Source organism: Sturnus vulgaris, chromosome 2 (genome assembly GCF_052056855.1).
Source record: "Sturnus vulgaris isolate bStuVul1 chromosome 2, bStuVul1.hap1, whole genome shotgun sequence".
NCBI classification, from domain to species: Eukaryota; Metazoa; Chordata; class Aves; order Passeriformes; family Sturnidae; genus Sturnus; species Sturnus vulgaris.
In genome coordinates this window covers 41,571,708-41,598,198 of record NC_142244.1, presented here as the reverse complement: position 1 = coordinate 41,598,198, position 26,491 = coordinate 41,571,708, and positions in this window count along the sequence as shown.

Below are 26,491 nucleotides of genomic sequence, written 5' to 3'. Positions count from 1 at the left end.
TCTGCTTCCTTTTTTTCTGATCTTGAATTATATCATCTTTAAGCAGCAAGTAGAAGAAGTGCCAGTGGGGTGGGAAGAAGGTGGAAAAGAGAGGAGGGATGAGGAAATGGAAAATGGGGAGAAGATATGCCAAGCACGGGAGAGACAGAAAAGCAGTCTGCATATGTTCCTCTGTTAGGATAGTTTTTCTCTCCCTGATCTCACTTTCTCCATAGCCAGAAATTCCACCTCAGGATTTGCCAAGGCGAAAATGTAGCATTTCTCTGCTGGGCCACAAAGCAAGTGTGAAATGTTCTGTTTTAATCATTTACAGAACGAAAGGAACACAACAGTCACCATCTGATTCATATCTGCTGAAATCTAGCAGCTAAAGCTGTGGGAGAGGAGATGAAGAAAGGAAAGGGTGGTGGTTTTTTTTTCCTCCTGGTTAGTCACTGTTGACCTAAGACAAGAAGGACCACATTGGATTATTGCAAAGTTTAAGAGCTCCTAGTGTCCACTCCAATAGATGACCACAGAGAAAATACATAGAACATTACAAGTGCTGTTTCCTCTGGTACATGATCCCATTTCCCTTCCTGAGACAGAGGTTTTAGCTGCGTCATCAAGTTTGAGACCCCTCCATAGACCTTTCTCCCACGATGTTTTCTAATCACTTTTTGAGCCCATTCATACTTTTGGCACCCTGGACATTCTGTGGCAGGAAGCTGCACAAGGAATTGTGTGCTGAGTGAAGACGTACTTCCTTTGGGCTGTTTTAAGCCTTTCCCTCTTTCACAGAATCTCAGACTGGCTGAGATCAGACAGGGCTCTGCAGGTCATCTGTTCTAACCACCCTGCTCAGGCAGGACCACCTAGAGCCTGTTTCCCAGAACCATGTCCAGACGGCTTTGGAATAACTCCAAGGATGGAAAGTCCACAACCTCCCCGAGAAATATGTGCCAGTGCTGGGTCACTGTCACAGAAAAAAACTGTTTCCTGATATTCAGAGAGAACCTCCTGTGTTTCTGTTTGTGCCCATTGCCTCTGGTCCTGGCACTGGGCACCACTGAAAAGAGTCTGATTACAGACTCTTTACAATCTCCCTGCAGGTATTTATACACAGTGATGAGAGGCCCTAGAGCCATTCCTTCTCTGTGCTGATGAGACCCAGCACTCTCAACCTGTGCTCACAGGAGAAGTGCCACAGTCCCTTCATCACCCTTGTGGCTCTTTGCTGGACTACATTCACTATGTTCACGTTTCTCTTGCACTTATTTACTTCTATGTCATTTGTAATTCTTGTACTGCTACTGTACCTTCCTTCAAGCATCTCTTTTCCACCTAATTCAGCTGTATTTTACTCAGAGCCTGCTTTCATGGAAGCTTCTCTCTCCCTCACTGGGTACTTCTCCAGGGAACGTCAGAAATGTTCTTACTGCACAAAGTACAGGTGAGCCATGCACTGGCTTATACAGCAGCAGACCACAGAGAGGTTTTCAAAGGTCAGGCACGGCAAAGCAGAGCACAAATCTTTAAGACAAGGAGAGAAAGAAGAGCTAGGAAGGGATTTCCCATTAATTGTTAATTCCATCATGGGAAGCTTTGGAATCACCACAATTTTTCAAGCATGTAGAAAACGAGAGTATGAGTAAGATCCAGCACAGATTCAGCAAGAACAGAGCTGTCAGAATCATCTGACCTGCTGCAATGAGGTGACAAACCTGGTAGATGAATGAGAAGGTGCAGACGCTGTGTTGGTGTATAACCGCGACTTCTGGTACTGTGTCATATGGTGTCACTATATGCAAGATAGGAACACCCAGGCTACAATAAAATACGAAAAGATGGATGCATGGCTGGTCAAAACTTTTCTTAGAGGTCAGTTACTCATGGTATGATGTGATGCAAAAAACCTCTCATGAATCTGGTCCCAATCAACATTTCCGCAGATAACACAGAATCCAAGCACAGCTTTTTATATTTGCAGTTGACAGCAAGCTGGGACAAGCTGACAGAAAGCTGGGCACAGGACTAGAGGTCAAGGAAGACATGATGACCAAGAAAAAAAGGATACACTCCACTGATTGTCCATTGGATTCTCCCTTCAGCCCCTGCAGAGTGAGCAAGAAACTCTCCGTCTGACCCATGGAAGGCCTTTTCCCTGCTTATGCCTGCCTTTGGCTTAAATGATGGAAATCTAATTAGACACTGAGGAAACACTTCTAGGGTAGCACAGCACTGGGGTGAGTTGCCTGGGAAGGCTGCTAGGATGACCTGGCCCTGCACACAAGGTGATGGGTGAATGGGAGCCACTATCCCTGCCTCCAGGCAGAAGTGGGGTTTATCTGTCTTCCTGAAGTCCTGCTCAGACCTGCCTTTCTGTGATTTTTATCCTGGTGATGCTTTGTCACAATATTGATGTTTTGCCTCAGCATGTTGTTATTATAATACTCCTTTACCTGCTGCTTCTCTACTAAAAATTCCTGCTTTTCAGGTGGCTGGTTTGACCAGGGCTGGGTATTTTTGACCTGGTATTCTTTGGTTACACGATCACTTCACACCATAAATCCAAGGCGCTGCTGGGATGGTCTTGTCCTCTACCTCTCCAACCTGTGCTGGGTTATACTGCCTGGCTTACCTGGCACTGCAAAGCAGACAGCTGTGCCTGACTTAGGTCAGGGGGCTGATCCAGCTGAAAACTCACCAGCTGGAAGGAAGGCAAGAGGAGAAATCATATTTCCATTACTTGTTCTGCTATCTCCTTTGTCTGTCTCCTATATCCTTTGTCTGTCTTGTCTACCTTGGATGGAGTAATCATGTCTTGGGCAATGTTTGGAAAGCATAGTGGAATTGTAAAGTGATATAAGCACTGGTTTAGATAATCTTTTCCAGACTTTGGGATGTCTATACTCTTGTGCAGAGGAAAGTAGCATCCAAGGAGTTCCTTCTAAAATTGACCACAACATGCTATTTGGGACAGGGAGCTTTTTCTTTGTCACTAAATACTAAGATCTAGAGGATTTGCCAAGGTGAGGAGAAGTGGGCACATGCCACTGAGGAAAGGCTCCATTCAAGGAATAAGAGAAGGAAAACCAAGAGGATAAAAGGAGCTGGTCTAAGTTCTGTCACAGAAAATGCGTTTTAAAGTTATTTGACATGTTTTAACCACAATCAGGTAAAGAATGAGGCAGCCAAAGAAGGCTCTTGGCTTTATTCCCATTTTCTGTTAAGATACTCCTCGAGGTGAATGCATGTCAGAGCAGTCTCTATCCTGACACCAAGTGGAGAGAGTTCACATGAACTACTTTAAAATGTGATCAAGTGTATGTTCTCACTGGCAGTGAGGCCAACCACTCGATGTGCCACCCATTCTAGAATCAGTGTGGCACCTACCAGTTTTTAAGCATTTTTGTATTTCTAGGAATTTTTTTCAAGAACATATCTCCTAGCAGCAGAAACATACATTGGAGATAGTTATACTTGATAAAAAACACTCTATTGGCTCCTGCAGTTTTATCCTCCTATCCCAAGTTTACACCAGTGCCATATGTGGTGAGTACCCACTGGGTGCATGTGAATCATCTTTACAGGGGCCAAGGTGGGTTTCAAGAGTGGCAAGGTAGTCACAGAATCACAGAAAGGTTGAGTTCAGCAGGGACATCTGGAGTTCATCTGGTCCAATCCCCTGCTGAAGCAGGGCTACCTACAGCCCATTTCCCAGGTCACATTTAGAGAACTTTTGAGCGTCTCCAAGTATGGAGAAAATGAAGAGGAGGGTGCCTTTTCTTTGAGAGGAAGGGCCAGTGCTCAATCATGTCAAGGTGATGCACATTGCAGTGTGCCCAAGGCAGGGTACCTAGTCATGAGACTGGGATATCTCATTTCACACTTTTCAGCATGCTCTTCTCAGGAGGCGTTTGGAGCTGGTCAGTTGTGGCTCTTCAGTATGAGAGAGACGTGGAGCTCCTGGAGCAGATACAGTGAAGGGCTACAAAGAGGATTAAGAGAGTGGAGCATCCCTCTTACAAGGATTGGCTGAGGGCCTGTTCAGTCTTGTTCAGAAGAGATGACTGAGAGGTGACTTTATCAGTGTCTGTGAGTATCTGAAGGGAGGGTGTCAAGAGGATGAAGCTAGGCTCTGCTCAATGGAGCCAAGCAACAGGACAAGCTGCAACAGGCAGAAACTGATGCACAGGAAGTTCCACCTGAATATGAGGAAAAACTTCTTTACTGTGTGGGTCATCGAGCACTGGAACAGACTGCTCAGAGAGATTGGGGGATCTCCCTCACCAGAGATATTATGGAACTATCTGGATGCAACTCTGTGCAACTGATGGCACTTGAGCAGGGAGGCTGGACCAGATGACCCCACTGTGGTCCCTTCCATCCTTACCAATTTTGTGATTCTGTCATTTTCCCCTTTCCATGTACATCAGACCTCCAGTGCTGGGTGGCCAGAAGCCCTCCTTCAGAAGCTTCCCATCCTGCAGCTCAAGTCCTCACTACACCTTACCTAGAACACCTCTAACTTATCCTGAGAATCACACCTCTTTTGACCTTGGCCCTGGGATAAAGGGGAGATCACTGCCATGAGGTTTCCCCATGGATTCAGCCTCTGAAGCCTTCAGCTTCCCTTGCTCATTTGAGGTGTTTTCTCTCCAAGTGTCTTCTCTCTTGCTTTACACATCTCTACTTCTGCTTCCCAGATGAAGAAAAATCCCTCATCATTTTGCAAGGTGCCAGAAAGTCACAGAAACTCCAGTACCAGCCGCTGGCTAAGCCTCAAACCCCCAGCCAAGAAGCAACAGCATCCTATAGTGCTCTGCACCAGAAAGATAAGATTTTCTCCCACAGGAAAAAAAAACTGGCATCAATTTAACACAGAAAGCTATCAAACACATCTAGTGTCAAGCTATTCCATCCCTCTGATGGATGGCATTCAAAAACAGCACAGAAAGGAGGCACTGGTGCTGATAAATTTAAAATAATTTAGCAGCTGCCTTGTTGTTTAAGTCGTCTCCTAATTACTCAACATTAAAAAAAAAAATACAGGCAGAGGAAAATTTGTCATGCATGGACTTACCCAGCTGATCCAGAGCAAAGAGGGTTGGGGCACCTTCGGAGAGCTCATTGTCTGAGGGAAGAAGAAAAAATGCTAGGGAAGTCAGCTGGAGAGGTAGATGAGGACAGATGGGGTGACAACGTTGTTTTAATCACTCTACAGATAAGCCCCTGCTCAGCTTGCTTCCAGTTCACCCTGACAGCTTTCATGTGCGTGTTGTGGATTTTCTTTTAATTCAGCTGTTACTGAAAAACCTCAGAACCAGCTCAAGACAGAGACTTGTCACGATGAGCCCTGAAAAGCAGCTCCACTGCCCCATCTGTAACCTCCCTGGGATCCCTGGCAGTGCTCCCCTTTTTGTCCATACCACAGCTCTTCACTCCCTTTCTTCTATTTACCCAGTGCCCCAGGGCATGGCCAGGAGCACCCTGCCTGCAGCAAAGCTTCCCTGTATGCTACAGTCTCCTTCAAAAACAGCAGCTGGAGAAGGTTTAACCAGCAGGAGCAAGAACTATTCACAGACTGACCAAACCTTTGAGTCATCTAATAACAGCACTGCAGTAACTCAGTGCCCATGACAGGTGAGGCCATGGGCTCTGGAAATCTCTGAGCTGGTGGCATCTCTCACCAAAAATGTGTAGGGGTTTATTTTGCATCCCATAAATGAGCCCACCCAATCTTGTCTTCTCCCAGCTGCACAGCACAGCACACACAGATCCCTCACTGCCAGTAAGATCCACAACCACACAGGAGCGCATGGCCAAGTGTTGAATTCCATTTGTACCTTGTAGTTCGTGGGGATTTTGCTATTTTCAAACATTTCTTGTAATGTCAAAAGTACTGCTAAACTGGAAAACCCAATGCAAATTTAAAAAAAAACTAAATTGCAGATGGTGGGGGTTTTGTGGTTTGTTTTTTTTTCCCCTTTACAATTTGTAGCATTTTTTCAATGAATGGGCTTGACTTAAAAGACTTTTGGTCTGGAATCTGTGGATCTCTGTATTCCTAGGGTTTCCAGGAGGACATTTGAGAAGGGCGGGTGCATGATGCCCTATAGCAATCCCATGCCTGTGCCCTAAGAGATCTTGCCCCCTGTTATAAAATGCTCTTAGGCCCAACAATTCGAAAAAGTTGTGAGCCACAAGTTTAGGATAGCAATGGGCTGCATACAAAACCAAAAGCCAATGTATATCCACATCCAATTGTTCGACTGGTTTGGATTTCTATGATGGCAGTGGTTCTGCCATGCAATACTTGACAGACACAAGCACAGTGAAATCAACAGACATTTAACCAATACTGTTATAAACAATAACACACATCATGCACATAGCAAAGACTTTTAAGAAACAATAGAAGCAGAGATTGTTCTAATGGGGAAGAAGAGTGGACTGCAGCAAGCATCCCTGTGCTGTTCTCCTGGAGCCACCCTGGGCTGGTACCTGCAGAAGCAACAGATGTTCTAACATAAGGATGTGCCCAGTGGTGCTTTGCTGGGGATATTGAGTCCAGGGCCCAAAAGAATAAATCTACTTATGGGTTCAAAAGCATAAAGCTACTTATGTAATTCAGCTCTCACAGAAAAGGAGGCGATGCCACATCTTGATTTGTCCCTTTCCTTTCCCCCAGCATCTGGGCTATCAGCGGGAAGCCAAGGGAAACAGATGGAGATAAGCGAGTGCTTTACCAAAGCAAAGTGTTTCCGTTCCCAAGGTGCTGCCATCTGGAAGGCTGTGGGTTTGTTTTGGTTTTAGTCTGGGGCACAGCACATCCCAGACAAAGTAGGAACTCTGCCCAGGGAGGGACAGCTTGGGCTGGCCCAGGGGACAGGCACCTCTGGTAAAAAAGATGACCTGAGGCTAAGCAAGGAGCATTTGTGGCTGCTCCTGCTAAATGTTCAAATGGGGATTAAAAAGCAAGTAACAGCAGCTGACTGGAAATTAGGTAGAGATGAATTGATAGAACAAGTAGGACTGCTGACTACTCCTCATTGCATCTGCACCAAGTGCTTTCCTGAAACAGGGAATCTCTAGAGAGCAATGAACTCTAGACTTGAGGTGGGATGTCTTGTGTCTGGCTAAGGTGGGCTGAAGCCATGAACAGCCCTTGCACAGAGCCCCAGTTGGGGCAGCCCCCCTGTCATTGCCAGGACAGCATGTATCCCTGCAGCCAGCCTAAACTGTCCCACACAAATATGATTGAAGAGAATATTTTATCAGTTCTCCTGTCACTCCTTCCCAGCCATGGTCATCTGCAGAGTCCTACTTGTGGAGAGTGAGGGTGGTTATATCTAGCACAAGTGGCACTTTGATTGGCCAAAAGATGGGTGTTGGGATATTTTATCTTTCCTTTCTTTCCCTTTTTTTTTTAAAGTCCACTCCAAAGAAGGAAAACAAGCCACAGACCAAGTGAATGTGTCAGTGTGATAGTTTGGATCTGACCTTTCCCACCTTCATACCAAGTACTGCCTGGCTCTGGATGTAGCCCAGCAAAACCCCTGCAAGCACAGTGAATGGCAGCAGCACATTGGGAAGGCTCTCAGCACTCTCACTGGATGGATTAAGAGCCAGCAATCATATCCTACCTCCTTTCACATTGGAAAAGGGGTGGATCCCACCATGAGACAACCAGTTTGTTTCATCCAGCTTCCAGTTTTCACCAGCATCCATCTCTGATCCGCAGCATCTGATCCGCTTGCAATGGCTCCTGCTGCTCTCTCTGGGGAATAATCAAAAGATATTCTGAGCATCTGTCATGCTGCTAGACCATAGCCAGCTGCTGAGAAGCTCACCTCAGCAGAGGAAAATCTTGTCAATATTTCAGGAAAAAAAGAAAATAACTTTTAAAAAATTAGAGGAAAAACCTACATGGCTCACAGGGAATTCTTGGACCAAGGAGTTGCTGATTCTACTTAACTTATCACATCAAGAAGCCTCCCCACTGCATCAAAAGGCCACCAACACTTGGACCTCTTAAATTTCTGTAATCAATCTGACTAACACTTATAAGTTCCTAATCCATCATGACACTTGCAGGGATGGTGCTTTGCTTCTGAGTGAGGTGATGTTTCACAAGGATATTCATCAGGGATGTGTGTCTTAGCTTTACATGCCCAGCCATCAGGTCCTGGAAGGTGAGAGGACTGGGCAGGCTCACTGGCCCTTGTTCTCATATCTCAGCTCCTCCATGGATGGGAGTTGCAGGCTGGAAGTTTCAGTCAGATGTACATTCCAAGGCAATGCTACCACTGGCCACTTGGCTCTCACAGCTGCCCCAGCCACAAAGTGGTGGCTGTGAGCCACCTGGGAAGGATGGGGATTATTGAGCAGTTAACACAGAAGGTCTCCACTCTAAAAAGTTCCTTTCTGGTGTAGACACTAAATTATTTTCTTGACTATCAGTCATTCAGTGCAACCCACAGGTTTGTTGCACCTGGGAATCCTCATGGAGACATTTTCCTTACCTTGACTCCTTGGACTTGTGCATCTGGGCAATCCCAGATGTGAGCAAAGACTCTGAGAATAACTCATGGAGAGCAGCCCTGTGGAGGACTTGAGGTTCTCATGGATGAAAAGCTGGACATGAGCCAATGGTGTGTGCTCAGCCCAGACAGCCAACCTCATCCTGGGCTGCATCCAAAGCAGTGTGGGCAGCAGGGGAGGAAGGGGATTCTGCCTCTCTGCTCTGCTCTGCTCTGCTGAGACCCCACCTACAGTGGTGTCCAGTTCTGGGGTCCCAGCACAAGAAGGACAGGGACCCGTTGGAATGAAGCAAAAGGAGGGCCCTGAAGATGATCAGAGGACTGGAGCATCTCTCCTGTGAAGACAGGCTGAGAAAGTTGGGGTTGATCAGGCTGGAGAGGGCTCCAAGGAGACCATATAACACCTTCCAGTACCTAAAGGTGGCTTACAAAAAGGTTTAGATTAGGTTTTTGGAGGAAATTATTTACTGTGAGAGTGGCAAGGCACTGGAACACGTTGCCCAACTGAAGTTTTCAAGACCAGACTGGATGGTGCTTTGAGCAACCTGGTCTAGTGGGTGGCACCCATGCCCACAGCAGGGGTGTTGGAACTAGATGATCCTTAAGGTCCCTTCAAAACCAAGCTATTCTATGATTCTACGGTTCTATGATCCCTGGTGGAGTGGCACATACAGACATTTTATGCACCCCTAGGCCTTCAGGATTACATGGATTTGGAAGGGAATAGAGTCCTTGCAGTATCAGCAACCTCTAATTTACTAAGGAAGTGTTGTGATGCAACAAATTTTTGACACTGTTGGAAGATGCTGAAAAGGAGGTGACAAGGATTTTCCCTAGCACTGTCTGAGGTAAACCCAGACCCCAAACGGCAGCAATGGAGCTTATTTCATGTTGAGGTGAGTCCCATGAGACCCACCACGCTGGCAGCTGGCCATCACTACTCCACCTCTGATTTTCTTTGTCATAATTTGTAGGAATTTTTAAAAATTTTATTCTGTCACGACCCTAATTCAGAGCACTTCTGGGAGGAACAGGCAGAGACCAATGGAGGGACACCATCACACCAGCAACATCTCCTTAGGAAATGAGGTCAAGAAAGAGATGCCCTGTCTCCACAGGGAAGCAAAGCCTGGCTGAGCCATCCCACTGCACTTCTCAAGCACTGGTACCTCTCAGTTAACATCTTGCTGACAGAGGCTGCAGGAAGGGGCAGGTATTTGGCTCCCAGGGGCTCCCAGCATGGCACAGCCCAAACCCCTGCCTCAGCCCACTGCCAGGTCTCACCAGCATGAACTGGGAGTGTGCTGGCACTTCCCTGACCTGCAAGAAGTTGTTTCACACATTCTCTTGCTCAACACCTTAATTGAGTAGAATTAAATACTTGTCTGTATATGTTTGGTGAGCAGGAAGCAGGACAGGTCACTGCATGTGCAGGCAGAGCTGGACTGGAGATTTTTGATGTAGCAAATTCACCTGAGTTGCAATTAAGAGGTACTGAGACTTGAGGCAAATTTGGTAGACTAAATAATTAGTTGAAACTGAAAGAAAAGGAAAAGAGTCCTGAGAAGAGCAGCAAGGCTCCATTTTGACATTTTAAAAAATGAATTTTTTTTCTTGTTCTTTCAAGTGCTGGTTTTGGTTTGAAAGTGACCTAGTTTGCTTTTTCTTTTCTTTTTTCTTATTTTTTAAAATCATGAAAAGCAGTAAATAGTCTCAAACCAGAATGTCTCATGCTACGCTTGTGAAAAGAAATCAAAGAAGAAAAGAAACATTCTCCTTTAGGGGGTGATCCAAACCAAAAAGTATTTTCAATTTTTCCCTTCAGCCACTGAAATGAAAAACCTATTATTTGTACAGCTACACTACTGAAAGGCATTACTTCAATGTGTACTGCTGGCAATTTCTCCTTTCTACCTGCCAAGGGAGGGGTTTGTCTGCAAGTTTAATAAAAGTGTAAGAGAGAAAGAACGAAAGGGCAATTTATCAATGTAGCATAGAAGACAAAATGGCTTTTCCATGTTTACTTGTTTCTCTGAAAGAAGGAACCTCAACTCTTTGCCTGCTGCCCCACTCTGCTCAAAATTATATAGACATGAAATTGTATAGACATGAGTCCTGAGTTCTCATCACACAGCAGATTAATTGCAGATGTAAAATCTTATGACTTCACTGACATGTAAAGTCTAACCACCATTAAAGAAAGCAAAGGTCAAAATTTATTTGGGTCAATAACACCAGCAATGACAACCACCCAGAAGATTATAAACCTCAGTCCTTGCTCTAGCTTTGGAGCATCCATCTCTTCCCTTCACAGCAGAATGTGATGTCGGCAGAGCTGGTGTCAGCTGTTCAGTGCCAGCGTCAGGGATCAGAGATGGGTTTGTGGTCCCTGTCTCACCACAGTGCATGCACTGTGCCCACCATCTGCTGTGGCTGCCCAACAGCATGGAATGTGAGGGAAAGGGATGGATGAAAACACAGGACAGGGCCCACTAGCTGCATTTATATTCATGCAATAGACCTCTTGCTAAAATGCAGAGCTGGAGAAGGAGGCGTTGCTGCCCAAGCTGGTGTCTCCAGGGCTGGGATGACAGCTCCAGCTGCTTGAAGGGCTCAGCCTTGCTACAGTCAAAAACCAACAACTATTACCTCCATCTCTCAAGAAGACAAATGTGAGATTTTCCAAAGGGTTCTGTGTGCAGTCCTCACCTAGGGCAAGGAGGGCTCATTTTATACACCTATAACTTCCACTATTCCTCTGAGGAGAAACAAGGTGAGAAAAGACCCACATTCCTCCTATATCCTGATACAATATTAAAAAAATAACAGGGGCTAAATACATTAAGACATCTTTCACTCTGCAGCTTTTACTGTACCTTAAAAACAGCAAGGCAAATCACAAAGCACTGTACATTTTCAATCTACCCTGCAAATCTCTTCCAAGCTGCAGGAAAAAATAGCATAATATTGGAATGACCATTTCAGCAATGTTTTACAATCCCTCTAATCTGTCAGGAGTGGCTGCTGGAGGACAAGCCCCAGTTAAACTCCTCTTTTGAAGCATTTCCAGCTCAAGACAATCTGCCGCACAGCCTCTCAGGGCACTCAGCAACTGCATGGGGATATTTTTTTTAGTACTATAAACTGTAGAATGCACATGGCCAGAACAGCAGGAAAATAAAAGTTAATGACCTGAATTAACCCAGACAGACAAGAGATTAAAGCATCAAACCCTAAATGCTACAGTATGCAAGGGCTTGATCTGGTGGACAAGTATAGGCTGGCAGTGTTTGCCCAAACACTGCCCTCAGAATTGGCTCCATTCACCTGGCTCAGGTGCTGCTGAGTGGAGATGCAGATGCTGTAGAAAGGATCTCACATTTCTCTGAGCTATCATGTCTCCTTGCATATGGTTCAGCTTTAGGGCTCTAACTGCATCCACCTACTTGAGTGGGAGGAAAATTCAGTGACTCTTCTGGAAGACACAAACTCAGCTACTTCTCCTTTTCTATATGAGGAGCAAACAAAGGCACAGTGTCACGAGATACTCAATTCAATCTGATCCAGCTAGATCACCACCAGGGCTGGTGACCACCTGAGGATGGCGATCACTTAGGGCTGGTGATACTCACACACCACCTTGCTGGTCTGAGCTCCCAGAACAGCACATTAGAGCCCTTTGCATTTAATGATTTCTTGATTTAAAAGAACCTTTCCAACACCTAGTAGTTCCTAAGAAGAGTTCACTTGTGATCTCTTCTGGGTAGCATCTGTCCTGGGAGAGCCAGGCAGCGTGGGTTGCACACAGCTGGTTCCTGGGATCAGAGCAGCCCCAAGCCACACCATCCCATTGTTTGGTGGCCAGTCTGGTGACTGCAGAGCCACCACCAGCTTGTAGCAGCCTGCTGTAAGAGTGAGCATGAACAGGGTCTGCAGCAAGAGAAAGGCTACACGGCAGCTGAGGTGGTCACAGGTCACAGGAGGTGTGCATGGGGCAGCAGGGAGCACACCAAGGAGAGCGGGATTCAGTATCAGTTTGGAGAGGGAGGCTGGGACAAGGGACAAAGATCTGTTTCTGTTCATATTGCAAACCCGACAGAGGTGGCTGGCCAGTGCTAGTGTGTTCTCCAGCAAGAGAGGGCACTGACCCTAACACGTGCTTCCAGGCAACTTTTGGGGCTTGAGATTGACATTCACCACACCAAAGGGATGATATGGGCAGCCAAGGCAGAACTTAGGCTGAGACAAGAAGTGAGGACTGAAGAAAAGAATTGGTCCAGCTGGAGAAGAGGAAGAGAGCTTGGCCAGACTGTGGGAGAAGGTCTCAGGCAGCAGTCTTGCAGCAATCACATAAGGGATTGAATGCTATGAGACAGATCCCTTTACCTGTGAAGTTTCCTAGCACCCTGCAATAATACAGGGATGGCCTCCTTTCCATCAGGCATGCACTGGGAGCCTCCCTCCCCATGTTCACCTACAGCGCCTTATGGTGCCTGCCCAATAACCCAGATCCTTCCCAATCCCAGTGAGCCCAGAGAAGTTAAACCACCCCCTGATCCATGGTTTTGGCCAGAGTAAAAACTGAGTAACTTTAGCCAACTTTTGTGTCAATAAGGCCATATGCTCAGAATGTGAGAGCAGTGCCAAGGGGAAGTCTGGTCGCTTGAGCAAGCAGCAGCTGCTCTTGGGCAGGTATCACTGCTCTGCGAAGGCACTGCCTTCCTGCAGCTGTTCATCTGCCCAAAGGCAATATGAGTGGGAACGGGAAGGTCTGACTGAGCCTTACACAGCTGAGCAGGGCAGGATCAGGACTTTGAGGGGGACATTACAAATTCATTTAACCTGGAGCAGTGTGGGCATAGTGAAAGGCACAAGGTGATAAACCACTTCCCCTGTACCCCAGAGCTCAGCCTGACGGCTGCCTTTAATCACCCACAGCTGTTCTTTACTGCCTTGGATGTGTTCTCCTTTAATTAGCCCAAAAGGTGACTAATGAACTATTTGTTAATGTCATCAATCAAAAAGCTCTTTTTGTAGGTGATCTGAAAGAGATTTTTTTTTTTTAAAGCATTGAGTTTCAGCCAACTGGCAGGGAGCATGATCACAACCTAATTACATGATCTCATGGCAGTTATCTCGAACTAATACATCATTAATCTGATTTTACGACAGCTAAAGGAGAAGCCCAGAGCCAAGAAGCACTTGAGCACTCCACAGTTCTCAAGACAGGAGCCCTTTTTATAAAAGCTGCAGGTTTACACACAGCAGGCACATGTCAGGGCAAGCTGCAAGTTGTATTGCTCTCCTCACCCTGACAAACAAAAACATTCATAAGCCAGGAAACACGCGATCTCCTCCAAAGGGAACCTTCCCCAAAACACAGCTACCATCTCCCTGACTCAGTTCAGGGCTGCAAGGATGACCAGAGAGGGAAGGGGCTCAGGGACCCCAGCATTGCTCAGGAACCCTAAGGCATTTTTGATAAGCCTTCTGTTTTGGAGGACCTGTCCCAGTCTGGTCTCAGGGGACATAATAGCAGGTGGGTAGTTTCAGGTCACCTGCACTGATGGGGATGGGCACTAGAAGTTCCTATCTATCCTCTATGTCCCTTTGGATGTAAAGGTAGGAGGCAAATTAATAAAAAACCTCCTATTTACCTGTCATGACTTCATTTAAATAGTTCACCTTTAACTGGGGACAGCCATCTACACAGATAACCAGACAAAATCTTGAAAACCTTTGAAAATAGTATCCTTGGTTTCAGCCAAACTCTTACTCTCGCTCTTGAGCAAGTGTACCCCCCAAAATGGTCCCAAAGTAGCTGCTCACAAACCTGTCCCAGCTATCTCACAGGTATGGCAGGACACCTGGGCAGTACTACAGGACAACTGCTCTGATGACACAGTACAGGAGGTGCTGGGTGCACATATCAATAGAGATTTGGGGTGGGTTTGAGATCTGAAAGGTCCTGCAAGTCACCACGTGGAATAAAATTTCTCTTTTTTACTTCTCTAGTTTTTTTCCAAAGTCAGAAAATTTAATTGCAACTGAACAATTCAAATGTTAAAACTCTTGAAGCAAACCCTGTGTCTCTTTTTGTGTCTGTTTGCAGAGCTGTCTGTACTAAACTAGCATCACCAAATGCCACCACACCTCAGCTGTGCCAGTTATCTTCACAGGCAATTAGTTTCCAGGATATTTTAGCCATAACAATCACTTACCTACTTAAGAGAGGATAATCTCTCTATGCTATTTCCCTGACCTCTCAGAAAACACACAACTGCCCTTTTTTTGCATAGTCATAGGAAAAAATGTTCCTGCTCCAGCTTCAGTTCAGAAAACATCTCAAGAAAATGGTAACGTAGCAATGGTAAATCTTACCTGAAAAAACACCTGTGATTTCTCTGGCGACAAAAAGCATCTGTGCCTTGGTGCTGCAAGACCAAAGCTTTCCTGGGAAATGTTTGTCCTCTGTTGGGTAAGAGCTCCACAAAAACTATGTAGCCATTGCCTGGACTTGCTTCAGTTTGGGTAGGTAAGTCACGGGAATTCAGCTGCTCTTGTGTGTTCAAAGAGCTCCAAAACGCTCCACACCACCTATCTCATTAGGTTCCCACAGGTATGCCAGGTATGTGTCTGTCTTCCTGAGTCACATAATTATCTACAGGAAAGCAACACGTGGAAACACAGCAGAGGGGAAAAAAAAAACCAACTGGCTGTCTAAATCCCTCGACAGTCAGAAGCAGCCCTGCAAGGAGATCTTCTCAAACAGAGGCTTTGCTAATTCCTGTGTCCCAAATGCCAAAGCTAGCGGAGATGCTGGGCTGTCTGCTTCCCACCTTCTTCAGCAGTTTGGAGCACCACTTGGGAAATGCCAAAGAGAGGGAGCAGCCCAGTCTCAAAAGCAACGACAGCACTGTAAGAGAAAATCTGAAGCTCATTGGGTTGCACAGGTTATGGGATGGCCTCTAGCCAGGAGGAAATGCAGGGTGAAATAGTCCCTGATGACTGCTGCTAATGAAGGCTGAGTCATCAGTGACACGGAATGAAAAATGGTGTGATGCAGCGGTGTCTGGGCTAGTTACATCTTGATAAGGATGGTGGATTTCTTCCTAGGTTTTCCCTTGAGTCAGAAGCACCTGGGGAAAGTGATACCAGGAAAGGGATATCTGCCATGATTAAATGCCACCTCAGGCAGTCTCAGAAGAGGAATAAATAACACAAGAGAATGGGACACCTTCTAAGTTAACTATCCAGAGAAGCCATCTTTCCAAGTAGATGGCAGGTGATAAGGGTGACAATGAAGAGCAAAGAGTGAAGGGAGGCTTGATTACCCCACCTTCTTGCAAGGAAAAATATAGTTTTACCAGGGTGAGAATGGCTCCAGCAGATGTTCACACTCTGCGATCTTTGTTCAGAGTGAACAGTTTTCCCATATGATTTACAACAAGGACATCCCAGAAGTGAATCTCCAAGTCCTATACAACATCCAAAAGCTCACTTGAGCATAGGCAGCTCACACACCTGCAGCAGATGTGAACAGATCTTGGTTTTAGCTCCAGGTCCTGAAAGACCATCACCATCCATCATGACTCTTGACAGCTTCTGTTACTCAGGAGAGTATATAAATTTTTGAGCTTTGTTGTTAAGTGCTTCCAGCTACCAGGTTAGACAGAAAACCTCACACCTAGGAGGCAAACAGACCCCATTCTCAGGGCCAGGAGGGCTTCAAGCACCCCTGTGTACCGGATGACAAAGAGAAATGTGCTGTGCAGCATTCCAGCCAGCTCTGAGGCTTGGTTTTATCACCCATTCCAGTGGCCAGCATTGCCTAAGGCATCCATCAGTATCTGGCTGTGCTTGGCACCTTCATGTGAGCAGGTTGGGATGCTGCCAGGCACCAGGTGGATTGCAGACTGCCTGTGTATTCAGGAAGCCAGCAGGTCCAGGAGCATCTGATATCAGCCAGGGAAAAAAGGCTCGTATACCCTGCATTCCCATTTCTTCTCCAATGGCATAGCTCTGGCCATGAAGGAAAGCAGGAGCAGCACCAGCAGTGTCAAAGCTCTCCCAGCAAGCCCCTGACATGCTGATGCACCAAAACCCATCCTGGAGGATGAGGATGCCACCAGGGTTCAACTCTGTAGTGGGAGAAACTTGGAGAAATCACTGGTCGGATAGAAGTCAACTGATGGACATTTGTGTGATGGACGCTTTGGGTTAAGCTTGTTTTTTAAAAAAATACCAAATAGTAGCCTTGTAATTACAGGGATACCAAGTCCAGATAGCTTTTCCAGGCCTGTTGACTCGGGGCATGCTCTTACCTTCCTCCTGGCATGTCTGTGCAGGGCTGTGGTCGCCCCACCATGGCACAGGCTCATCCACTCCTGCACAAACATCCTGGGGAGCCAAAACCGCCTTCAGGAGGGTGAGAAGCCAGTGCTGCATAATTCATGGAGCTCCACCGCTCTTTTGCTGTGAGTCATGAGATTCCCAGGAGATTTACAGCCAGAGGCACCGATTTGCCTTGGATCAAATGGAGTGGATGGTTTCAGCCCAAGTCAAGCTCCCAGGTGAGTCTAGGCGAGGAAGAGATGAGCAGTCATTGTACTGCATTGCATCTGCTGCAGGAAGGTTTACTCACAAAGTGGATAAACCCACTCTTTCCTTTCTTCCTACGCTGTGCTGAGGGCAAGGGATGGTGCTGGATATCACCAGCCTCCTACCCTTTCTCCACCCACATCAGCTGAGTTGTGCTCCTGGGTGCCCATGTAAAAGCTCCCATCCCTTGCTCCTCATCCTGCTCACCAGTTCTGAACTGGTGGGAGAAGTCTTCACAATGGAGCCTGTCTTCTGCTACACATCTGCCCAGATGTAAACATTGCCTTCCCCCAAAAGAGTGGAGCAAATAAGAGACAGATGATCATACCATTCAACAGGATGAGAGGGGCCATCCCACTGTTGGAAAATTGTCTGAAAACAGATGCTCTTTCCTAGGAAAGCCTTTCTGAGCTTCACCTTGCAGGGCAGCTCAGGCATGAGCGAGGTTGGGTGAGAGGTTTTCCCTACCCTGAACACTGGTGGAGTCCTGCACAGCTGCCTCTTGAGAACCAATGGAGTTTCTTGGCCGAGGGCTGGTTTGTCCTAGTCCTCATGCCTAGACCATGCTATGCCTATAATGCTGTCTTATTCAGAGACAGTGCTGGGTTACCTTGGAGTGCTGGGCTGCCAGGGAGAGGAGGAAAGTGTGACTGGTGGTAGGAAGAAGTAAAGTCCCATTCCTGGGGAGTCTCAGGCTATTTGTGGGGCAGGTAGAGATGGGCAGCAGTGCCTGGGTTATTCAGAGAAGAGTTCTGTCTCATTGAGACCCTGACAGACAGCACAGCCATAATCACCATAATTTTCTCCCTGATGAAGGATGGGGCAGGCTGAGGAAGCTTCTTTGCTCAAGTATCCACATACATCCTTCAATGCAATTGAGGCTCAGGCAGGATCTCTACTGACAGGTAGGAAATACTTTTTGCTGTAGTATTTTCCAGAGGACTGACTTAGACCTAATATATTTACAGCTCTCTCTTCAGAGAAACCTGCTTTTGGGGAAATCTTCCTGTGCTAAACAAAATCGGAACTCTGAAGAGAAAAATACAGAGGGAGTTACTCACTGAATTACTTTCCTCAGGATCAGACAAGAGCAGAAAAGAGGCTGGTAAGTTGGTGGTGATGTTGGTGACTATGGGAGGAATTGATGGTAAAACCAGACTTCAGTGGCATGTGCGAAGGATGCTTTGTCCATCCTTCTCTATCTGACTTCTTATAGGAGTTATGGCATCCTGCACTTGGTCTGGCTCCTAATCCTTCCTCATTCAGCTCAGGGATGACCCAGCACCTTTGCTTCCTCACCAATTGACTCACCAACGTGCAGATCTGATATCCCCCAGCCCTGTATTTTTCCATCCAAAGGCAAGCCCATTCTTACTCCCATGTGAATGTCAAAGTCCTGCTGTGGTGTTGGGGAGAAGAGAAGCAAATCTCTTTTGTCTCCTTTCACCCAACATTCTGTTGCCATTTTATGATGGTGTGATGATCTCTGCCTCTGGGGTCAGCCATAAATAACACAGACACCTAATGTCTTGCCATTGGGATCACAGAAGTGCAGCCAACAGCTGCTTTCTGCTGATTTCTCCTGGCTGCCTGCTCTTCCCCGTGAACTGTGTGGTGGGATGCTGTGGTCATTCTCTGCATGCCCCTTCTCTAGTTGCAGGAGGATCTGGATGCATCCAGGGCAGAGCCCCACCTGACACAGGGTTCCCTCTACCCACAGGGGAGCTGGGGCTGCTCCCAGGGTGTGAGGATGGTACAATTATAACCCCCACCACTAACTACACTGAGCAAGATTTTGGCCCCCAGTTTTACCTAAAGCATGGTGGTGGGTGAGTCCCTGGCACCAAGTCCCTGTCTCATTCTCTTTGGTTCTCATGAAAAACTAGAGAAGGCCCCGCATCAGAACAAACCCAAAAAATGAAACTTCTAAATACCTCAGTAAAGAGTAATTGGCCATTTTCCAGCCAGGTCTACTTGCTACTTAAAAAAACCTAACTCCACCAGAAAAAATAGCAGCATTGCAGCGGTATTTGTCCCAACTGAAATGTGAAGCACGTCATCTCCTTTCAGGTCACCTCCTCCGTGTTCCTTAGACTTTTATTTTGTATCAACAAGGGGGTTTCAATTTGTGCCTGTTATTTAAACTCTCAGCAGGGAACCAAATTAACAATTATCCACCTCCTGGTTTGGTGATTCACAAGAGGCTCTGACGAACACTGATGTCGCGCAACCAGTATGAGCTATCCGTGAGGAACAACCATAAAAAAGTGTCTGCTCAAGTCAATTATGGAAGAACAGAGTCTCACAGGATGTATCCAGCTGCATCCTGGAGTCTGAGACACCTGGTGATTTAATCATCCCTTGAGGTAATATTACTTTCATGCACACATTACTGAAAAATTCATCAGCAATCCAACATTGGTGGTAGTACTTCTCAAATGGAAACAGCCCCACGTGTGAGGCAAAGAGAGATCTGATCTGGTCAGTAATATTTTCCCTGACTTCAAGAAATGATGGAGCAGACCCCCCATTTGCAGCAAGTAAATGGATGGCGATAGCTCTTTTTTTAGTGCCTGGTACCAAATAACTGCCCTACCCTTCTTAATAGCCCAGAAGATACCTCCATTAATACTGGCATATTTGTGATGTTGCAAATAAACTAAAAAACCTTCCTGTGGCTTTGTCATGCACTTAATTGTAACAGTCAGTCCTACCCATATTAGCCAATACGATCCTCTAATCTTATCATAGCTATGAACTCTTTTAGGGGGTGCTTAGGAGTTTTTTGCTACCATGAATAATTGAAGAATAAGCTTTAAATTCTATTAAATACATTAATTTTTTCCTGACTCCCTATTCCTCAAAGAAAGTAACTGCTCTCAGGCCTCTTTCTGTTCTTATGCTGGAAGCATTCTCAGTAGGTCTGAGCAAGTTGGGGGCACCTTCTTCTAGGGTATGGAGCAATTCCATGTCTCTTCCCAAAAAGATGGTGTGACAGAGGCTGCACTTTCCCTTTTCTTTCCTTCCAGTAAGCCACTACATTTAGGGTAATTTTCCCCCAGAAAATTATGGCAGTCTTTGATCCCCTCCATATCTCAGTTTTGTCTCTCCCCAGCAAACAGACACGGTTCCTTGCAAATCCATCTTCTCCCCCTCTATGGGGACACTGAACCACATTGAATGTACAAATGGATTATCTGCAACACCAAGATTTAGGCTTTTCCTTCAGGATTTTTCATGATGGATGAAACATTTCTTAAGTTCCATGGATGGGGCCATAAGGAGACCAAATCTACCTCTTTTCCCTCATGAGCAAGCTGTGACAGCCATTCTTGGCTGTCTGTGGCTTGGGCTGTGCCAGTGGGTTTTCCATTGCTGGTTTGTTTTTTTTTCCCAGGTGCTGGAGCTTGCCCACCAGTCTCTGCAGTTTTCCAAAGGGCTGTCATTTGTGTCTGCAGTGGCCAGGACACACAGAGACCTCAGGGATGCTCCTTACCCGTGGAAGTGCCTTGTCCACTCAACACTTGGACTCATGAGGATCAGCAGCAGCTCCTGTGGCCCCTCTGCTCACCCCACTGCCTCCCAATTGCCAGAGGAATCAATAGTTTCCTGGAAACTATCAACTAATATTTTTTCTTTTCTTTTTCCCCCTCTCATTTCAGGAATGTACCACTTTCAACAAAACTTCTGCCAGGAAACGTTTCTTAAGTTGGAACTTTTAGTCAATGTGTGGAAAAACCACCTAGGAGGCAGCAGCAATCAGCAGTCAGGGCAGGGCAGTGGTGGGACCTCAGCAGGCCTGTTTCAGTGCAGGTCTCTGACCTGAGCTTCCTACATCCTTAACCCTTTGGTTACAGTCTTGGGCTCTAAGTCTTCTTCCAACAAAACTAATAAATCAAAAGACATGACGATGAGATTTGATCCTCCTGTAAAGCTGGGGGAAGGGGCGGGGGAAGTTATATAAAAGCTCGAAAAGTGTTTCTTCCCAGCCTTAGCTCAGACTATTTTACTCCCAGGGTAAGTTCTCCACACATTTCCAGGGATGCTGCATGTGCCATGCATTATCCACACCCCCTGCAACTCAGCTTTGGGAGATGAGAATGGCTCTGGGCTCCAGGGGGTGTTTAACAGCCTGCAGCCAGACTAAAATGCAGTGGATGGATGTTCTGTGCTAACTTGGCTCAGCCTTTCTGCCCATCCATGTCCTGCCCAGGCAGCAAAACATCACATATAGCTGGGACTGCTTTTCCCTACTAGCACTGAATGAGTCCATCCTCACAAACAACAGTGCCCCACCAAATTTCTCCCTGGCAAAACTCCCATTCCTCACATCTCAGCCTGCACACCAGTTCTTCTGAACTGGTAGGGAAAAGGTCTTGTGCTAAACATCTGCCCAGCTGCAAGCACTACTCTCCTCCAAAAAAGCAGACAAATAGAGAGAGAGGTGTGTACCCGGCAATAGGATGAGAAATTCTGTGGCTGAGTAATTCTGTCTGAAAACAGACACTTTTTCTAACAAAGCCTTCTGGGCCTTTGACATCACTTCTCAGGGAGGAGCTGGGTGGGGTGCTGCACCGCTGCCTCTTGGGATCAGGAAGGGAAGGATTGAGGTGGATGGGAAGCTGGTGGAGGGCTGCCATCTATCCAGCATTTTGTTTCCCTTGTTTTCCTTTAGCCAGCACCCAAAGTTAGACAGGTATCTCCAGCACCATCCAACATTTTGTTTTGAATGGAACTTTATCTTCTTTACTTTGCCATTTCACTGACAAAACCAACAACAGAAAGCAACATCGACTTAGATACACAGCCGTGTGTGTTTCCTTTCCTCTTCCAATTCATCAGTTCAGCAGCCAAACCAAACACAGCCATCCCCATGCCTGCTCTCTGGCTATCACTGCATCAATAAACAACAGCCCTCCATTTCCAACTTACCTTGAGAGGTCTCTCCTTGCGCTGCCAGCCGTATCCAGCTCTCCTGCTGTGAGTTTTCCCAGCCCCAGTCTTCTTCCCACCAGCTGTGTGGCTGAACCACCCGCACAGCAAAGGCTTAGGGGTCTCTCTTACAAAACTGGGCATTGGCTGCCACTGCTTGGGACAGGATTCAAATCTGCGTGGTGGTGGTGGAGTTATTCCTGGTTTACATCAGTGTGTGTGGGCACAGGGAGCTAACATGAGCCTTTGACATCACTGGTTAAATTAAGGGAATTAGCACAGTCCTAAAATGCTCTGGAGGGAAGCTACTGCCAGGCTGGCAAGAGAGAGACAACACCCTGCAACCTCCTCCCACTCAAACACAGAGCAGGGGATGGAGCCAGGAGTTTCTACACCAGCCCTACCACTGTGCTGCATCATCCCTTCAAAAATAACCCCCCATCAAGGTACCCTCAGCTCTGCTGCAGCACAAAAGCAGACAGCCTCCTCAGGCTTGCCAGTGACATGGACAAAGGGACCCCTCCTAAAATCCCACAGCCCCATGGAGCTGCTGGCCAGGGTAGAAGGTTGTGGAGTGTCACAGGTGCTCTCACATGGTGGGCATAGGGCAGGGGAGGTAAAGCTGGGCAAGTTCCAGCCCATGGACTCCCCCAACACCTCGTGCAGCTGCAAAATCCCTGCCCCAGAGGATGCTGCAACTCTCACTAACTAGAGCAGCCACAAGAGTACCTCCAAAGAAAAGGAGTGGGAAAAAGTCATAAGAGAAGCAGCCTCCCCCAAAAGATGAAGAGGAAACTGAAACCCAAGAGGAGTCTCTGAACCCCAAGTCTGATGTTTGTAGGGCTGAGTGGAAGCTGTAGCTGTGTAACTGAAATTCAAGTTGGTTTTGGCAACCTCAGTCCTGCCAGAAGATGGCTTCTGCAGTTTGTGGTGCCTTTCATAGACACTCTACTTTTCTCTTGATTCTTTTGCCTCTAATCTCTGTGTGAAGCACATCCCAGAAAGCTATTGCAATAATAGCTTTGAATTTTCACATGCCTTCTGCATGGAGATTTTGAGACACCCAATTCAACATGACCATGAGCAGCAGCTCTCTATTTCTGAGCATACCATCTTGCTGGAGAAGCTGCCTTGGTGTGCTGCAGTCTTGTGGCACCTGAAAAATGGAGACTGGAGTATTTTGGGTGTGAGGAAAGAACATCTGTTTGTTTCCCTGAAGGAGTAGTTCCTCAGCCACCAAACAGACAGTGAAACTGCAGCCACAGGAAGCACCTGATTCCAAGCCAGACTGTGAGAAACAAGAGAACCCTTAATAGCTTTCTCAGTACTCGTCCCCAGCCCCTGCTAATTGCAAAAGGCAGTGGAGCCAAGCAGGCTGATGGCCCTCATGTCAAGCCTCTTGTTTTTGACATTATTGCTGCCTAAGAGTACACTAATATAATCTGCAGAGCTTACTGTTAATACAGTGAAATCTTCCTCAGATCTTAATCAAATTTACTGGATATGTAGAAGGGCTGCTGAGAGTACTTCCAAATTTCTCTGTCTCAAGGAAAATCATCCCCATAGCTTTGGCCTGGGAAACTGCACCGTGCCTATGGGATGTGGAAGGTTCAAGTCCAGGATATTCCCTCCAGAGCAGAGTGCAAACAGGCCCCTATCAGCACTGTACAGTGGAATAATATGTGTGCTGCATCAGGGATGATGTGTTTCTACTAATTATCGAATAGTTGCAAAACTCGAATACTGTTCAGAGAAAAGTCCAAAAGTTTCACTCTTGGAATACAAGCACCTGACATTTTCCAGGATCAGGTACCATCACTTTCATTTTCTTTCCAACATTACTCTTGTGCATCCAGACATTAATTACACATTTCACAGCCACTTTCATTGTGCATCATCAAGCTTTCAAAGTCTGTGACCACCGAGAACAGCTGCTGCAATTTGACTCTCCAGCTAACAAGAAAGACACGGCGTTGTTCTCAGATCAGTCATCCCTCTGCCCTTTGTTGTTCCCACTTTGATTAATGTGCTCTCTTTGATGCTGCTCAGGGACACGTTGCAAGCACCTTCATCTTCCCACCTCCCGCTGCAGTCCTGGAGCGTCATCAGCCTTTCCCACCAGGGCAATTACCTCTGCCAAAGGGCACCTGATTCCACCTCACAGCTTTCATGTCCAAGCTTTTGAACATAATTAACTCAATGGTCATTAGTGTAGGTCCAAGCATGCCTTGTGAAGAGCCATGGTGGTTATTAACATAAAAGGTACTCATTATATTGTACTAGAACCAAATAATGCCAGAGCAGAACTTCTGTGCCATCACAGTCCATAGCTGTCTGCCACAAGGAATCACATCAGGAGATTGTGCTAAACCAGCTGAGGTAGATCTCACAGCTAGTTTCATTCTCTATATCCATTTTTACTCTCAGAAGGATGTTTTCATCCTCTGATGGTTAAGGACATCCTTCTCATTCCCAGCCTAAATAAATACGTGAGTAATTTATACCCATTTATTATAAAGCCTACGTTCTCTTCTAGTTTAAATAGTTGGGTCTCATTCCCTTTTCTAATCCAGGAATCTATTTTTATAAGAGCAATTGTAACCAGTATATATGGCACTAAGCTGTTTTATATATTTTGGCTGGTATATACCAATAACCTAAGGCTCTGACATGTAAACATTAATCTGCTTAATTCTATTGTAGCATGTAGGTGTATCAAAATTAAAGAGGCTACTTGGAAACAAATGAAACATAACTTTGCAAGAAAAATAGTTGTGTAATTAGCTGCATCTATGGGTATTCTGCATCTAAAAAGTACGTTCTTCTTTTCAAAAGTATCATAACATGTATTTTCTGTTAAGAGAAATTAATATCCTTTGATTTTACTTCTTTCATTATGAAATTACAGAGTGCTATGACAAATTAATACAATTACTTTGGTTTAAAAATATCACAAGCATATCTGAAGCTGAAGTGCTTTTTCCACTAATACTGTGTTAAGTAATACAAAAGCAAAATCAAAACCCCTCATCCAGAAAAACCTTTCATCCAGCAAGATGCCAGGATAGCAAAGGATCTGCATCTTTAATGGTAACAGTTCCTTCTTGCTCAGTGTGCAGCACTGTGTCATTTCTGATTGCTAAGTATGGATTTTGTATGCAATTTAATAGTGAAAATCTAAGAAAACTTTGGTCAAGTCAACACCATATCACCCATAAAAGTAGAATAGGTGCTGTTTTTACATACACATGGGTTAGCCTGTAGCTAACAAAAATGTATTTATTGAGTGATAGAGCAACAAAAACTTCCTATCATCTTCACCTACACAGTACCTGGGCACAAAACTGAATTATAATCCTGCATTACAATAAACTTCTGATACAAAAATACCTATTTCAGATAAAACTGCTTGCTGCTTTTAACCAACATGAATTCCTAACTCTGAGTGCACAAGCACAGCCTCAGCTTGGAGTAACTGGCAATATGATGTTTCAGTGCAGAAAATTACTTTGTCTTGTGCAATCGTACCGAGTTCTTTCCTCTTCTAACCTGTGTGCTGGAGCATAAAGTGAGCTTCAGCAGCTCCTTCCATCTCAGTTCGTTTGATTTCTCTCTGTGTGTAGGGATAGGCAGAAATCTTTCTCACTGTCTCATTTCCCTCTCTCTTTCCCCTGACCCAGGGTTAGACGCCGGCTCGTAGGTAAACACCTTGGCTCAGGTGTCAGCTTCCAATGTCCACTGCTGCATGAATACCCTGATCAAACAGTGTTTGAAGTCCCATCCTCAAGGACTACTCTGGGAGTCACACTCCTCATTTTATCCAAGATCAGAGAACTTATGGGATTTTATTTGTCTGGCAGATGTGTAAATCATCTTAGGGCTCACTTTCCCTGCGCTTTGGTCCAGTGCTTTCAGCAGTGCAACTATCAAGCCAGCTAGACTGTCTCCCTGCTAGCAAACCTGCATTTTTAGCTCATAAAACAGTCTCTGTATTCCCAATTTTTTTTTCTTATTTTCAAGCAGTTTTTGTAAATCTGCTTTATCAGAGGTGTAAGCATTTCCAACGGATCATTCAGCCAACCAGCCCATCAGCTCTCCCAAAACAGATGACTGTCCCACTAGAGTTGCCCATTCTTCCCCACTGATTAAAAAGAGAGCCTAAAGCAACTACTTTAGACTTGAATACATGATTTCTAAATGCCCTAAAGCAGGGAAAAATGGTTTTTACCCCCCCAAAAATGGACTTACAATGGCACACTACTTTCAAAACTTTCTAACCAGGAAAGGGTACACAGATGGGGTTAGCTTTACCTGTTTTAACCTCTAAAATTCATCCCAGGAGAATTGAGGACCTACTTTCAGGATGAGATTAATGACACAAAATTTCTGACTTGGGACTATCACCCTCAAAAGCTGCACCCTCTCTTATCTCA